The sequence below is a fragment of the Panthera pardus genome, unplaced genomic scaffold (assembly GCF_024362965.1).
Source record: "Panthera pardus isolate Hobbes unplaced genomic scaffold, ASM2436296v1 HiC_scaffold_22, whole genome shotgun sequence".
NCBI classification, from domain to species: domain Eukaryota; kingdom Metazoa; phylum Chordata; class Mammalia; order Carnivora; family Felidae; genus Panthera; species Panthera pardus.
This window is the reverse complement of record NW_026526788.1, coordinates 73503472-73521054: the sequence shown is the minus strand read 5'-3', so window position 1 is coordinate 73521054 and position 17583 is coordinate 73503472. Positions and strand designations below refer to the sequence as shown.

Below are 17583 nucleotides of genomic sequence, written 5' to 3'. Positions count from 1 at the left end.
AGGTAGGGTGAAATCCTCTCTAGGGTCCCGAAGGTCACTCCCAGCTGAACTAGAAAGAACTCAGAAGCAGGAAGGAGGAGCCGGCCGGCGCCTGTCACTGGCTTCCTCACTAACTGGCTGTGTGACCTCAGGCGAGTCACTGCCCCTTTCTGGGCCTCAGTCTCCCCACCCATGAAATGCGGCTGCCAAACCCCGTGCCTCAGACCCCTTCCAGCATCAAAGCACAGCCCTCCCGCGACGCAGAGCGTCTGGAAAACCAGGATCGGAACAGCCAATCCTCCTGCCCCACTTACGCCTGCTGCCGATCTTGCCCCCACCCTCCTCACCCCTGCCAGCCATTCTCGGATATTCTTTCCAATCGTACCCTATCATTTTGACGGCCTGCTTCAGGGAGAAACATCATTTCTGCAGGCAGTAAGGCTAGATCTGAGGATAGGGGGCGAGAAGAGATCTGAGAGAGTAGTTTGACTCCCTTTATGCAAACGTGATGAAACAGTTCAGATGTGCAAACCCTATAAATTGGAAGACGGTCGGCTTGTAAAAGAATCGTCTAGAAATACAAATAATCTTGCTCATCCGAGCCTTGCTCCTATGGATGATGGGAAGCAAATTACGTTGAGCGTTAGCTACCGAGCACGAGGCCTTAACCACGTACTTAACACGCGTCACTAATTCAGCCCTTGCCAGGAGAACCCCGTCAGGCAAGTGCTCCTGTCCTCACTCTGCCAGCAGGGTAGAGAGACGGCAAAGTTACAGATCTTGCTTAAACTGAGGTCACGCTGACAATCAGTGCTAGCACCAGGATTCTGATCTTGGTCTAATCTAGGCCGTCGCCATCACCCCATCATACCTGAGAGAGAAACCCACGAATGGGATGAGGTCGGGCAACAGAACAGAACTTCGTCCTCGAATCAGCTGTCAGTGGCTGGCTGTGTGACCTTGGGGCAGTCTCGGAGTCTCTCTTTGCCTGTGTTTTCTCATGTGTCAAAGGCAGGCATTGGAGAGCTCAGAGCCCCGCTCTGCAGAATGGCACCTGCTGCTCGATCTCCAAGCTTCCAGGATGTTCCGCCCCGCTCCGTACTCCATACACCCCGGCTGCCACGGGGAGCTCCCGCAGCCGTGGAACAGTGCCCTGCTCGGGGACCTCCGGATGGACAGATGGTGGGCGACCTTGACACGCCTTCCCTTCCCTGCCCACCCCTGCCCAGCTCCAGAACGCCACGGGTACCTCCTGGGTCCCCCAACCCAGGCACGTCTGCTTACAAACCTAAGCGTGTAACACTGCCCACTTGGGATAACAACTCCCGTCCTAGAGACTCTGTTTACCCAGCGGTGTTAGGGGGTGGGCAACCCTCGCCTGCATCACCCTTCACCTGTCGGCCGTGCGGTGCCAAAGTCTCGTGGCATCCTGCGAGACTTTTGCAACGTGTAGATGGTGCTGCTGTAAAGAATTTAACAGGCCTGGGGCGCCCGGGTGGCTCAGTCAGTTAAGCGGCCGACTTTGGCTCAGGTCACGATCTCGCGGTCCGTGGGTTCGAGCCCCGCATCAGGCTCTGTGCTGACTGCTCAGAGCCTGGAGCCTGTTTCGGATTCTGTGTCTCCCTCTCTCTGACCCTCCCCCATTCATGCTCTGTCTCTCTCTGTCTCAAAAATAAATAAACGTTAAAAAAAATTAAAAAAAAAAAAAAAGAATTTAACAGGCCAGCAACCGACACCCGAACCCCTTTGGATCCACCGATGGGTCTGATGCCCGTGAGTTGCCAAAAGCATTTATTGTCTCGTAATTTGATTTACTTTTTTCCACGCTGCTCCCAGCGCCTGCAAGTAGGGGCAAAATGGCTGATGTCTCCAGATGCCACAGAGGCTAATAAAGCTTGCTGTGCTCCCAGCATGCTCTCTGCTGTCAGAAACCGGCAATTAACTTAATAGGGTTCTTGAAATGGAGTCGATCCGGGAAATGTGGCATGTGTTGACACTCTCCCGCTGATCCAAGCAGCCTCCCACCATTGACTTGCAGGGTCTGTTTGCTATTTGAATTATTTAGGAGCTTGTTATGTGAATTAAAAAGCAGCACTTTGCAGCATTAAGTCTAATATTTTATGATCTTCAATTGATTAGGTGGGCTTTCAGGATTACACGGAAAGGTTAAGATAGAACTCGCCTCGGACAGGAAGCTCTCACCAGTCTGCTTTGCTCTTCCAAAACCTAGATGAGAACCCAAAAGGAGCCTGCCTCCCTTTTCCCTTCCAAAGGGAGTCTTCTGGAACCTGTTTTTGGACCATCGAAGAGCTTTTCCACCCCGAGGATACCAGATGCCCTGGGTTCTCAGGACCAAAGGAGGCTGGTCCCCCATTTCTCCACCTTTCATTTAGGTCTTTCTTGGCACAAAGATGCCACTGATGATGTGACGCCCAGAGGGACTGCATCCCAAGCCTGGGCCTGCAAAGGGAAAGCCCTGCTGTGGGTTCCCAGCCACTCAGTTGGGCCTGGATGGGCACCATTTCCACGCCTGCTCTTGGCCAAGGGTGTGTCTAGGGATACCTCCCTCTACCCCACGAGTGCCAATTCATGCTTTCCTTGCCCTGCTAGCTGTCACCACCCTCTCCCCTGGCCTATGGCAATAATTTTCCACTGGGCTTCTCCCATCGCCCCCCTTCCAGTCCACCCTACGTTCTGCAGCCGAACCTAGTTCCAGCTGTGAAACTCCCCTGCTCAACAGCATTCAATGGCTCCCCATTGCTCGTTAAGTATATACTCATCAACCTGAGCCCAGACTCTCTTTCTAGCCTCATCTTCTATTGCTACCATATCAACCAGCCAGATTGAGCTCCTTAGTATTCTTTTTTTTTTTAATTTTTTTTTAACGTTTATTTATTTTTGAGACAGAGAGAGACAGAGCATGAACGGGGGAGGGGCAGAGAGAGAGGGAGACACAGAATCGGAAGCAGGCTCCAGGCTCTGAGCCGTCAGCCCAGAGCCCGACGCGGGGCTCGAACTCACGGACTCACAGACCGTGAGATCGTGACCTGAGCTGAAGTCGGACGCTTAACCGACTGAGCCACCCAGGCGCCCCAACTTAGTATTCTTTAAAAACACCTCTCGCTTTGCTCAGGGCGTTCACTTGATGTGTGACGCCTCTCTTCACCCACTGAAACTCTACTAGTCCTTGACAATGAAAAGAGTAAATAAGTACATAATACAGAGCTTTCTATATTCCAAGCACCTTAAATGGTATTATTTAGCGCCATTTAACCTAACCTGTAAGGTAGGTACCTTTACTATTTCCATTTTACAGATGGCAAAACTGAGGGTCAGATGAAGCTAGCTAACCACCCCAAGGTCACTGGGCTAGCTGGGATTTAAATCCAAGTGGACAACGCTCATCTCAATTCCACTTCCGTGGTAAAGCCGTCCCTGCCTTTACCCGGGCGCCCTTTGTCCTCTGAGGTTTGCACCGTCCACATTTGCCACCGCACTGACTTATTCAGGCAGCAGGTGCAGGCACACAGCTCTCTTCTCTACCGGGATGGCAACGCCTTGAGACTCGGCCTCTCTCGTTTTCCTCGCGGGGCTTAGGGCCCGAGTTTGCGCAACACATAGGAGGTGTTGACCCAAGCAGGCTGTCGACTTGCCCAGAAGGTGGTTCCCCACCCCAAAGTCACAGCCCCTGGAAGAGTATTTACCTGGTCCTCACTGCGCTTGCCACGCGGTAGAAGGAGGCATTGCCGGGTGCCCAGTGAGGGATGGCACGGGCTGTAAAGAGTGACTGCAATTTGAATCCGGGCACCTCCTCTCTTAACCATGAAACCTTGGGGTAACGAGTAAATTAGCCTCGCTGAGCCGTGGTGTTCTCACCTGTAAATGGGAATAACGATAGTCCCCACTCTGTAAGGAAATTATCAGAATTAAATGAAATAATTCATCAAAAGCACTTGAGAGACGTGGTCCCTAGCACACATTGGGGGCCTAGAAAAAGTCTGCTCCCCTTACCTTTGGACTGACCTTGATTGAGCCCGTAAACCACCTCGTGCAGCTGTGGACCCCGGCTCTGGCCTTTCTACGCCTCCACCTCCCCACCTGGAACACGGGCTATGAAAAACTCACCTGATAGGATTATGGGGAAGGATTTAATGAAATAACAGATGGGCCCGGAACAGAACAGACATTCAATATAGTAATAACAATATGTTATTTTTAATTAATATAACCTTCGCCCAAGCTGAGAATATTTACTTTTCTAGCACGCCATGACGATGGTCCTTGACCCCTGGAATCAACAACCTTGTGCAAAACAAGTGACACCTGCCGCCCCCCAACCCTGCAGCCGCTGTGAGGAGAAAGGCGAGGGTTGCCACACAGCCCCGACCTCCAGGGGGCGCTCAACTTAACCGGGGGGGGGGGCGGGGGGCAGGACAGAAAGAGCGGGTCTGCTCCAGGGCGGGAGGGCAGGGCCGCAGGCACGGGGGCCCTGAGCAAAGTCCCAGAGACTCAGCCGGGAGGAGCTGCTGACCCATCTGTCACCTGTGATCCATCAGAGCTGCTGGTCGTGCCACGGGGATGACAGCAAGCACTTTGGCATCGGTGGCGTGAAGGAGAGCGCCTGTATGATTAGTGATGCCTTCTTGGGACACCTCTGCCCTGAGACCCTAGGCTGCCACTAAGCCACCTTAAGTAGGGAGTTGCCTTCAGAACCTCTCTGCTGCAGGGAGGCCCTGAAGCCGGGAAGTTGTTCCCAGGACTGTTTCACCACCACACTCTGCTAGGTGTTATTCTTGAAGGCAGCTGAGGTCCTAACCTTGGGCCACGTGGACACGTGGACCAGCTGAAGGGGAGCTGGGACCCAGAAAGACTCTCAAATACGTGCAAAATCCTGTATGAATGTATGGAGGGGTATACGTTAGGTAGAGGTTCTGTAAGATTCTGTATATGTCAGGATAGGCTAACCTCTAGCTGCAGTAACAACCCCTGCATCTCAATGGCCTGATGCAACATGTCACAGCCCCAGCAGACCGATAAAGAGTAGGTGATGAAGAGCAGGGCTCTGCTGGGTGCCCGGGGTCAGGATGCTAAGCGTCCGACTTCGGCTCAGGTCATGATCTCGCGGTTCGGCAGTTCAAGCCCCGCGTCGGGCTCTGTGCTGATGGCTCAGAGCCTGGAGCCTGCTTTGGATTCTGTGTCTCTCTCTCTGCCCCTTCCCCGTTCACATTCTGTCTCTCTCTCTCAAAAATAAAAATAAACATTAAAAAAAAAAAAAAGAGCAGGTCTCTGCTGACAGGAGCTCCACCGTCTCCAGCATGGGGCTCCCCAGGTCATCCTGAGCACTGACATTCAGTGGGCAGATGGAGGGAGGAAAGGTGCATGAAAGATCTTACAAGAAACTTCAGGGGCCAAGCCTGGAAGCAGCATATATTACTCCCGCCCACATTCCACTGGCCAGAACTCGGTCACATGGCACCCCTGATTGCAAAGGAGGTTGGGAAATGTAGTCTTCCTAGGTACCCAGGAGGGAAGGAAAACTGGTTTGGAGAACACATAGCCTTTCAAAAAGGACTTGAACGGGGTCGGGTGGGGGGGGATGAAAGGTCGAAAGAAGAAGAAATACCATTAACTTTATGTACATTGTTCATTTAGTCCTCACTCTTAGTAGATCTTTTATTTAATATCCATTTTATAGGGAAGGAAAGCGAAGGTCACAAGACTAAGCCACTTACAGAGGATCACACGGGGGTGAACGGTGGAGCCCAGCATTACACCTCACGCCTGTCTCTTGTCACCACACAGTCTCGAAGGCACTCCATTTTGTGCCTTTCGTGTCTGACGCATTTTGAGTGGGAAAGCAAACGTGAATGGAGAAGATCATTTTGAGCTTGTACTTTGGGGTCAGCTAACACGTACGGACGTACTCTGTGCCAGACGTCATTCAGAAGGCTTTTCCACGCATGGCATCGTGAGCTCCTCCCACCGACCTTGTAAGATTCATCTAGCTGTTATCTCAGCTTGATGGATGAGAAAATGGAGGCGCAGAGAAGTTAGCCAACTTTCCCAAGGCCCCACAGCTAGTAAGCGGGGGGCACAGGGACCCCGACCCTAGTGACTACGCCAGTTCTGTGGGCGTGCCCTCCCCCGACCCGTGCGTGCACTCATTCAGCACCCGGTTGCTCGAGGCCACCCACAAAGTCGAGGCAAACGGAGAAGGCGTCTCCTTCATTCTCGTGCCCCCGCCATGCAGCCCAGGCCTGCCCCCCTCTCCCTCAGAAGTCAGAGCCTGACCGTGGGAATCCGCCCAAGGACAGGTGGACACACCAGCAGAGTCACCAGCCACTTGTCTGGGAGCACCACGACCGAGCCCAGCAGCCCGTGGAACATGGCTGCCGTCCCCTCCACAACCCCATTCGAGCCTCCTGATGGTTTCACGAAGGTAGGTGTTTCACGGTCTCCAGCCACTGCATCACTTAAGCCAAAACAAATTCGGTTAATGGGGCCAGGAGCAGATCTGGGGCGGACGTGGAGGGGAACCAAGGCAACACCACGTCTCCTCAAGCCACCCTGGCCCTCTGAGGTATTGTTTCACACAGGGCGAGGCCCCTGGGGACGAGAGAGCAAGTCCCCTTGCTTTGCGCCTTGTACGAGGCCAAGGTGTTGACCTCCAGCGGACCCCGAGACTCAGGAAGGCGGGGTGGAGGGTGGGAAAGCACCGAGGTTAAGGGACGTGGACACCCAGACAAAGGTAGAACTAAGGCCAAACGTTCAGAAGCAGGGGACCAGAGGGAACCACCCCCTCCCACCCCCCACCCCTGCCCACGTCAGGTCTGCACCTGCACCCGTGAAACTGTGGCAAAAATGCCGACACAGGAGTCAGCGCGACTTGATTCGGGACCAGCTCCTCCATTCACTAGCCCCAGTTGTTCTACCCCTCAGTTGCTCGGCCTATAAAATGGGTGCTATGTCAGTCTCACATCACAGGACTATAAGAAGGCCTGGGGGAGTGAGCACGGGAAGCACCAAGCACGGGGTCTGGCATGAAGCCAAATAAATCCAAGTGTGGGCCCAGGGGCCTTTGAATGCAGTCCTCTTAGAAACCAACAAACAGGGGCGCCTGGGTGGCTCGGTCGCTTAAGCGTCCGACTCCCGCTCAGGGCACGATCTCGCGGTTCGTGAGTTTGAGCCCCGCGTCGGGCTCTGTGCTGACAGCTCGGAGCCTGGAGCCTGTTTCAGATTCTGTGTCTCCCCCTCTCTCTGACCCTCCCCCGTTCATGCTCTGTCTCTCTCTGTCTCAAAAATAAATAAAGGTTTTTTTTAAAAAAAAGAAAGAAAGCAACAAACAAAAAGTCCCCGACTGTAACCGACTTAATTCTCTAATCATCTGTATCACCAAACGAGACCCCTCATTATAGTCCTTTGTTTTGCGATTAAAATAACCCCCCCTTCATTTTTCCCCCGGGCTGTGTGGCAGGATCTTTGAGGTAGGCCGGTCACTGGTTCCCACAGTGACCTCGCGGACCAGCACCCACAGAACTGAATGTTTTCTGAGGCCAGGAGTTTGCGCTTCACGGCTCACGTCCCTGGACATTATCGTCGTTAATCCTCACGGTGGCCCTGGAAGACAAGTAGAGCTGGCCTCATGACCCTCATCTTACAGGAAATGGAGACTCCCCAGGGGTTTCAGTGAGCAAGCAGCCGCCCCCGGGGCTCGAGGCCAAGTCCTCTGGCTCCAAATGCCGGGTGTTTTTGGTGACACCGAAGGGGCTCAGCATTCTCCTGGGCACCGGGACTTTGAGGCTGAGGCTTTCCTTACACCCGGCAGGGATCAGGGCAGGGGCCCCGGAGCGAGGCTCTGGGGGTTCTGCCATTTACCGGCCCTGAGACCTTGGGCAGGCTGCAGGACCTCTCTGCGTCTTATCCGTAAAGTGGAGGCGATGTGACTTCCTGCGTCTTAAGGTGCTGTGATGTGTGGAGACCAATTAGCACAGGGCCTGGTGGATCTAGGAAGAGCCATTACGTAGCACTACTGATACCCTGTGCGGGGAACCACAGCCCCTCACCCCCTCCTGTCTTTGCTTCTGATGCTCCATGACCCCGGAGGGCAGAGACTGAGACAGAGGTTCAGTGCAGCGTGGTGATTAGGAGTGCAGGCTCTGGTTCCGGGTTCAGACCCCATCCGTCTCCGGCTGTGTGACCTTGGTGAGCTCAGTGTGTGCTCTGAGACCATCCCCCTCTGCTCTCCGGAGAGCCAGCGGTCTTCAAAGTCTTTCCCAAAGACGCGACCCCGGCATGGGAGCTGGCCGCCAAGGATGGTGACCTTGTCCGAGATACTCATGGTTTATCGTGACCTCACCGAGTAAATAAATAGCGTGAGATGGGGAGCCAGGCCCGGGCTTTCCAGAAATACTCTGTCCCTGGCTCCAGCTCGGGCACGGAGACACGGTGACCCCAGCCAGTTGACTCATCTCCCCAACATGAGCTGAGATGCCGAGGCAGCCCCACCCAGCCTCTCTCGGCCCTCACTGGCTCCTTCACATGGCCTGGCAAGCCCAGCAGGAGCCCGTCTAATAGAGGCGCTGGCTCTGGGGAGGGCGAAAGACAGGTGTGAATCTGCGATTAAAGCCAAAGAGGGGCAATGAAAAGAGCAGAAAAGCTCTGACTGGGGGAGGTTGAGGACAAAAGGCCCGTGGCCCATGATGCAGCGGGTAGCTTGAGGGTAGCTTGAGATGAGGCTGGGACATTGCTGCGCCGTGGGGTGGAGGTCTACAGCGGTCCTGGGCCCTCGGGGAAGACGTCAGGACTGGGGAGCAGATCCAGAAGGACCCCTCCGTCACTTCCCAGGTTCAGGGGCCACAGGGAGAGCTCAAAAAAGAACCGACTCTAGCCTCATGGTCAAAACTAGTCACAGTGGAAAGATCAGGACACCGAGTAAAGTCTCTGACACCCTTCTCGAAAACCTGAACCTCGTTCAGAAAATTACTGTCTTTATTTTATGTAAAAAAAAAAAAAATCTAACTAATATGCTGACAACTCCTCTCATTGAACGACAGAAGTAGGCACTTAGACACGAGGTGGTTCAACTACTTTGATGTGCAGGCCAGGAGATGCGACTCCGTTCACCCATCTACAGTTTTTACCTAGTACTTCTGCTACATAGCAGACACTGGCCAAGGTGCCGGGACCTGCAGAGGACGAGACAAACAAGATCCCCATCTCCTACAACTTCTGCTTTGAGGAGGAGACAGACAATAAGCCCAGAGCAAATAGAGAAAAACATTCCGATCAGGATAAACATTAGGAAGAAAACAAAGAGTTTTGTAATAGTGATGGGTGGGATGGAAAAGGCAGGTGGTCGCCAAGATGTCTCAGAGGGGACCGCTAGGCTGAAGTCTGAAACAGAAGCCAGGAGAACAAGGGAAGAGCTCCACCTCCAAGTGCAAAGGCACTGGGGCAGGGACTCATTTAGGGAGGTCCAAGGAAAGGAAAACATGTATGTGGCAGGGGTGGGGTGAGACCCGCTAACATTTGTAGGCACCCTGTGCCTGACACCATGCTGGCACTTGACTGGCAGTTCATTAAGTGCCCTTGAGGACCCTTGAAGGCAGGGTTCCATCAACTCCAATTAGGTCGTGGAGGCTGAGGCCAGAGAGGTTCAGCAACCTGCCCAGAGTTACCCACGGAGGACAGGGCAGGCAGGATTCCACCCGGGGACATCCCACATCCAGAGTTCACTGGAGGCGATCCCAGGCAAGGGCTAGAGGACACAGCCCCCGTGGGCCTCGGAAAGGAGCTGGGATTTTGCTCAAGGCCAACGGGAAGCGACCAGTTCACACAGTATGTCAGTGGTCAGGTCAATGACTGTTGGCAGCCTTCTTGTGCACCAGGCTGCCGGCGGTGAGCCTGCGGACAGGACACTGGGCGGGCGCCCCTCTTCGGACAGACACTACCCCCCGCCAGCCCCGGCTACCCGCCCCCCCACACCTCCTGGGCCCATCCCCTCGCCCCACCCCTACCCCGCGCCTCCCTTCCGACCCGGCACCATGGGTTTGGGGACGAGACCCGGCGCTGTGCGCGCGCGGCGGCTCCGGTCTCGGGCCCCTCCGACCGCAGGGACGCGCGCAGACCCCAGCCATCCAGCGCCGCGCCCAGACGGTGCTCAAAGATCTGCCTCCCCGCACTCCTCGCTCGGCCACGCCGCCTCCTCCGGGAGCCCTCGGGGCGCCTCTCGGGGCGGCCAGCACCGCCAGGTTACCGGGGAGCCCTTTCTGCCGTCAACTCTGCCGCGCAAATCCAGCTCTGCAGGCCAGCCCGGGGGCCACGGAGCCCAGGGCGCCCCAGCGGGGGGCGCCCCGGCCCGTAGCGCGCAGACGCGGACCCCCGCGGGCACCTCGGCCCCGCGGGGCGGCCCCGGGGGGGAGGGGGAGGGGGCGGCCCCGGGCCCCGTGACCCCCGGGGGCCGAGACACCAGGAGGGTCCATCCGCGAACCTCCGCATCCCGACGATTGCCGGCCTCGAGGTGGCGCGGCCTGATTGGCAGGTCCCCCCTTGGCAGGGGTGGGGACCGGGGAGGGCTGTTGTGCACAATCGCTGTTTTTACTCCTGCCACCATTAATTCAACTACTAACAGAGAAAGGAGGGTCCGCCGCGGCTTTGTGTCACGCACTCACTGTAATTTACTTGAAAAGAATTAAATCACAATTACCTGCCATTCGTTTTGCATAAGACAAGCTGTAAGGGGCCGGGACAACAGCCCCATTGTTGCCCTATTGGAACAATATTTCTCAATTCGAAACTTGAAACATTCGAATCAGCAGCTTCGTTTGACTACGGCGGCCCACGGATAGCAAGGCTTGCTTTGCGCCCCACCTCGGACTCCAGACGTCACAGTTAACGAGCCTCATTTTCATTCATCTAAGTCTAGACCGATCTTTTAAAATCGTCGCATTTACGGTACAAATGCACCTCCCAAAATGTTGGAAAGGAAAACGTAACCTTTTATCTGTTACGTAGCCCAATTGATAAATTATCTAAATGCCATGAAAACTCCTCTGGCTGGACCTAAAATCAGAGCAAACCGTAATTAACTCACTTGAGATTTGTTTAAATGTCTAAAGAAATCACGCTGCTTCTCAAATAAAGTTACTTCTGTTCTCCTTCCTCCCCTTTCAGATCTGGTCAGCAGGTAAACATGACTGATTAGCCTTTAAACCAACGCTTTTCAAGTGTATTTAAAATATTCAATTCTGCAAAATTACATCACCGTGAACCTGTGTGTTCAGCAAATTTGAAGCCAGGCTGAGTTTTTAACAACTTCTGTAAAAGTAAACTGCGGCTTCGAGTGAGCTGTAGTTTCCATTAGCATTAATAGTTTTTCAGTAACAAAATGTAACTGTTCAATCAAGCCTGAATGTTGAAAAGAGCCCAGTTACTAATCGTAAGAACTCTGGAACCATCAGGAAAAACAGCAAATAACAGAAATACAATTGGTAACATCCAGAGTTGTGCGCAGGGAGGACAACATACTATAGCAACTTGATGCATCTGAAAATAAAGGAGTCACAGAAAATAAGGTTGATAACAGAAAAGATGACCAGAAAGGTAGAATTTTTAAATCTGGGTAGTAAAAAAATAAAATAAAATAAAATAAAATAAAATAAAATAAAATAAAATAATAAAATAAAGTAAAATATAAAATAAAATAAAGTAAAATAAAATAAAAAATAAAGAAAAGCTGAAATGCAGATTTAGTGCCGAGAATAATTAGAATGTGAAATAAGAAAACTTATGACCTAGAAAAGCAAGTCAAAAAAGGAGTGAAAATGCATTTGCTGTAGTTAGCACTGGATTTTCCTAATTTTAAAAAATGCAATTTTGTGGTTGAAATGTTATTAGTATTTAAGAGGTTTTTTTTTTTCTTTAAAGAGTGAAAGCTGCTAGCTGACATTTTTTTAGTGAATGGCCTTTTCCTTTAAAAAAATATTTTGTTGTCTGTGCTCTTTCATTTTTTTAATGAACGTGTGAGTTAAAAGGTTTACTTTTATTTCCAGTGGCTTAAAATTTTTTAAAGTCATTTTTCCCTTTTGTGTGTGAGACAGAAAATAAACGTTTGGCCTCAGCAGAAAACAAATGACAAGTGGATCAAACCAAGGACCCAACTCTGTTTTCATGACTGGGTTTTTGAAGAATAATCCATGGAGATGGGGGAGGAAGGGATTCATCAGGCAAATGAAACAAAGTCCCTGATCTATATTCCTATTCTGATATCACCTCCTGGAATATCCACAACATTTTAAGTTCCAGCCTAAGCCACGAATTCCTTCAGAACAAATCAAATGTCTTTAAAGAATATTTCTGTTTGAAAAGGAATTAAGCTCTCCTGAAAGAATTTTAAAGGTTGTGATATTCACAGTCTGATAAAGCAGCACCTTTAATGAAATTCTAATTAGCAATTTCATGCACTTTGCTATTAGTCATATCAGATTAGTGCACATTTTCACAGCCTTCCTTTAATTAAGTGCACTTATTCCAAGTTTCAAACACTTTCCTTATAAGATGAAAACTGTGCTGAAATGTTATTTAGTAAACAGAGGAAGTGTGAAAGTGTAGGTGTGCGTGTGTACATGGGCGGACATTTTTAACTGTCTACAATTTTTTTTTTTTTTACATTTATGGAGTTGGTGAACTCAGGTTTTCATTTCTTTTTTCTTGTATTCTCGGTGTTTCCTTGGGATTTCCACAGGACCTATTCAAATCCTTAGCCCAAGTACACATCATGTGTACTTTGGCTTAAAATGTATTTCTGGATGTGTATATATGTGGGAGGAATTTTTTGCTTAAAACATCTTTTCTGTATGTGTGTATGTGTGTGTGTATTGTATATGGATAGTGTATATACATATATGTGGGGGGAGAGAGAGGGGAAAGAATCAGAGAGGGGGAGAGAGAGAGGGAAACTATACAACGTACAATATTGAGTTTTTTAAATCTCTGACAAGCAAAGGAAAAGCATTCGCCCATAAAGCAGCCCCCGCCCCTCATCACCTTTTGCAGGCATCTCTTTTCCTTTGAAAACAGCAATATGATTTCTTTCGACCTTCTAAATTTCATTCTGAAGCTCCAGCAAGGAGCAGGCAGCTTAGCTTGGTGAGCCGGATCCATGCAGCACAGGATATCTTCCTTCATTTTAGACCCTACTTGTCTCCACTGGGAGAGTTCAGCAGTCAAGCCAGCCTTTTCCAGGCAAAGCAGGGACCGACCTCGTCTGGGGGCTCAAACCCTACAAAGCCTCGAATCTCGGGATCGTCCCTCCCTCCCAGCCTGCTGGAGGGTTGCCCCAATTCAGGCAGATCATATTGTCTGGGAATGAAGCTGATCTTATCTGTAGCCTTTTGTCAAGCGGAAGTTTTTGTTGCCTGTTTTGCTCCGAGGTTGAAACTTGTAATATATTAACTAATTGCTCGCATCTCTAACACATGTTCTCCTGTTGGTGTCATTCATTTATACTGTAACATTTTTGACATTTTTAGATCGTCTCTTGGGACTCCTGGGCCTCTTAGCAGTTCCCTCCATGAAGAGTGTTTGCCTAATGATTACTGACTGACATCTCAATAACGAGCAACGTAGGAGTTGGGTACATCTATTGAAGAGTTCTGGGGTGTGTGTGTGTGTGTGTGTGTGTGTGCGTGCGTTTTAATTCATGGTCCACTTTGTCAAGTCATGTGTGAGCCATAATTTAAGCTAATAATTACCAGACATGAATTCAATGAAACATTGGTGTCTACACTTAAAAAAAAAAAAAAAAAAAAAAAAAAAGTCCTGAATTTTAATGCATTCAGAAAACGTTTGCCTAGGGCCAGGCTGGGTCCAACACACATATGGAAGCACTTTAAAAGTGATAAATGATTTGGAATCTACCCTGTCTACTGGTGTGCTTCTCAGGAAAGAAAATTAGAGCTAACAGGTGTTAGATAGGGAATGCTGGGGCATTTTAATAGAATTGTCAAAATGTTGGTACCAGATGTTGACATTAATGCACACAACTCTGAACGTAATGCCGGGCCGCCATTTAAATGATTATTTGTTTAAATTTCAAGTCGCCAGCAGGAAATCCTTACTTTGTTCAGCACCTTTCTCTACACAGCATCCCCCTGCTCTTTCCCCTACGATTTGCATCAAAGTGTGGTGGTTGCTCGGCTCACATATGCATGCTTTAAATAATCCATGCCTGTCAAATTTCATTTTTTCTTTTCAGATCGTCCTCATCACGTCCCCATCCTCGCCGGCCTTGAAGTCCGCCTCCATGTATTCGTTTATGAGGGAAAAAATGATTTAAATACTGCCAGTTACAGGCTAATTAATCTTTGAACTACTCGGCAACTTCAAATGTATATACCAAGGAATCTGCATGAACTTGTAATTACTATGTATTTATACGATATTTTCCATGTAATCACCAAGTCGTTACATGGCTATGTGAGCCTTGTAAATCACGGTGATAGCAGAAAACTAATCTTTCCCGTGCCACTGCAGAAAGCCCATGCAGGAGCCGCTGGTCTCCACCACGCTCGATTAATCGAAGGATCCAGAAAGCCTCTGTGCTTTAAAGGACACTAGAATGCTTGCCCGCAATAGAGTCCCAACCTAAAGAAATATCAGGGGATTGAGAGACGGGTGAGGTGGGCAGAGAGCAGTCTTTTCATCCAGCTTTTGTACAAAGACGATGATTGGTTTGGGGCATTTATTCCTGATGGGGTTGAAAGGCAGTAAGAAAAAAAAAAATGTCTAGGCCAATGCCGCCATCGGTTGTGCAAGCAGCGTTCTGCTGTGACTTGGGGAAGGTCCTGAAATAAATTCCAATGTGAGTTTCGAGAGCAAACCCTGAGGCAGACTTGGGCTGTCATCTTTTTGAACCCAATTAAAGCAGAGGCAAAACCTCCAATTTTTCCAGACGGGGCTTCCTGTCCCCACTCTTCAAAAGTAACTTCCTTCATAAACAGACTGTGTGTGTGTGTGTGTGTGTGTGTGTGTGTGTGTACGTGTGTGCATGCATAAGTATTTGCGCGTCTGTGTGCGTGGGTGCGAGAGCTAATGTAATGTCTTCAAAAGCCACATTGGACCGCGTGGTCCCTCTTCTTAGAAAGCGATCACCCCTGTGGGAAGGCCCGTTCTCTCCTCCTTGGGAGGTGCCCCCCTTTCTCCTCGACTGGACAGCCGAGGTCTGGTTTTCCTTGGCACAAGGACAGATGAGGCTGTATACAGAACCAAGGCCCTTCTGGGAGCTACAAGGACCCACTCAGAGCAGAGCAAGGGGGACGAAGTGGCCAAATCTCTGCTGGACTCTGAATTTCTACAGTCGCGGGCTTCCCTCTTATCTCAGCCCTACTCAGGAGTGTGGAGGGGGACCGAGGCAGCGTAGCCAGAGGCCCCACCAGGGCCTGCAGCCCCACCCACCCTGCCCCGGACCCTCCCCTGGCTCCCGCACAGCCCCGGATGACATCCCCAGCCCCCTCAGGCCCGATGGCTGTGTGGCTTGGCGTCCCCAAAGCCCTTTCTCTTCAGAGGCTCACCCGACTACAGCCGCACTGTGCAAAATGGTAGCCACTAGCCACAAGTGGCTCTATAGATAATTAATTAAAATTAAAGCTTCTGTCTCTTGTTGCACTGCCACATTTCAAGTGCTCAAAATGTGTCCCGGGGCCGCCATATTGGATGGCACAGGTACACACTATGTTCAAGAGCGTTGGTCTAAAACTCTACGTAATTCTCTGTTCTCTGCCCTGATGTTTCCCTGCCCAGAGACGGTGGCATTCAGCAGGATCAAAGGACAAGACCAGAGAGGTTTCCCTGGGCCCATGTAGAGGCTGGCTCGCCTCCCCAGTAAGACCTTTCCTCACAGTACCTGGCCTTTTGGTGCGGGGTCAAGGTCAAACCTGGGGCTACTGTGTTACCCAGAGCCTGGTGGGCACTTGTTATGAGGAACAAAATCCCCAGATCCCGCAGAGCCCTGGAAGGTGCCTGAGACCATGGAGGCCTTAAGTGGCTAGGGGCGAGTTCTGTTAGCCAGATTGGCATTTGCCTCATGGAGATGCCGGCTTTTGCCAGTGTAAACCTGGGATGCCTCTCTGCCTCCTAAGGTAAGAGATTCCTAACTCGTTAGCCGGGGAGAAATTCTAATTATTCATTATCTTTCACGGCACATGCTGCTCTTGGATGCTTGATTGATATCATATGTGACTCATCATTGTGGCTGTTTTTCCAGGGCTACCCCAGGCCAGGCCAAAGGCATCTTTCCTCCTCACTGCAACCCTATGAGGTAGAAACTGTGATCCCATCTTACAGATGGGAAAAACTGAGGCTAACTTGTACTTACTGCCTCCGCTGAAGCCACACGGCTCAACAACGATGGATCAGGGTCCCGAGCTCGCCCCCTTCACCATCCCCCCCACAGGCCTGTTCTTCAGCCCTGTCTCTGCTCCTCACAGGCGGCCGGGAGGCTAAGCGGGATGTCTGGCCTTCCAAACCCTCAGCATCGCTCATCATCAGCATGTGATTCTTTATCCGATTCGCTCCCCTAACCGCTCGCTGTTGGTGGACTAGTGCAACAAACAACATACCGCTTCTAAGAGCGGGTCTCGATAGACGTGGAATCCTTTCGAATCCCGCCGCCACCATCTAAACGGCTAGCCTGCTGGACAATGAGAGCTAAGTGGCCCAGTTGTCCCCACTGCCCCGCTAATAGCAGGCCAACCTCCAGAAGCAACGCCACCTCGTTGACCTGCAGCTCAGCACAGATGCATACTCAGGAGGGAAGACGGCCCAGCTGAGCCCAACCGGATTTGTTGACCCATAGACTCACCAATTAATGGTGGTTCAGTCACTCTATCTGCAAATGATTTCTCAGCCGGCACGAACTACGACACGCTCTCTGAGTCAGACGGGCTTTCCTGTGATCTAAATCTACTCCTGTTGTGCCCTCCGCCTCTTCGATTCACTGGTTATCTCTCAGGGCTATGTGAGAGCTTCTGCTAGGCGCCCCGAAACCCATCAACCAGGCAAGATTCAATAGTGCTCCTTCTGTCCCCCCTCCCTGAGCATCATGAAACCCCTTTGCTCCCTGAGCAACCCACAAAGAATTTTTATTTAAAACATCTCACTCTGCGAGGGGTGCCTGGGTGGCTTGCTCAGTTAGGCGTTTGACTCTTGGTTTTGGCTCAGGTCATGATCTCATGGTTTGTGACTTCGAGCCCCACATCGGGCTCTGTGCTGACAGCGCGGAGCCCGTTTGGGATTCTGTCTCCCTCTCTCTCTGTCCTTCCTCCAGTTGCTCTCTCTCTCTCTCTCAAAATAAATAAAAAATAAACTTAAAAAAAAGATCTAACTCTGTGACCATTGGACATGAGATTCATTCCCACTTTTGGTTCTGATCTTGGACCAAGCCACAAAACATCCCACATCCACCAGGATGCTTGCCTTGATTTTCTTTCTGGTTTTCTTTCTGTTCATAGCCAGGAATCCACAGGAGCATGCCAGTCCCTCCCCGACGCATCAGCAGCCAACAGAGCTGACTGAGACTTTATCCAACCTATTTTCCATTTTCCCATT

At 50.9% G+C, this 17583-nt stretch overlaps 2 long non-coding RNA genes across 2 annotated transcripts; both read right to left on the bottom strand.

The window, feature by feature from the left end:
- Positions 1–459: 459 nt before the first annotated feature.
- On the bottom strand, positions 460–13347 carry LOC109272962 (uncharacterized). Its single transcript, XR_002082682.2, has 2 exons — positions 13024–13347; positions 460–850 (listed from the first exon to the last, which is right to left on the bottom strand). It is a non-coding gene; the product is annotated as an uncharacterized LOC109272962 (long non-coding RNA).
- On the bottom strand, positions 8946–10271 carry LOC109272961 (uncharacterized). The gene is made up of 2 exons (XR_002082681.2): positions 10042–10271; positions 8946–9164 (listed from the first exon to the last, which is right to left on the bottom strand). It is a non-coding gene; the product is annotated as an uncharacterized LOC109272961 (long non-coding RNA).
- Positions 13348–17583: the final 4236 nt, after the last annotated feature.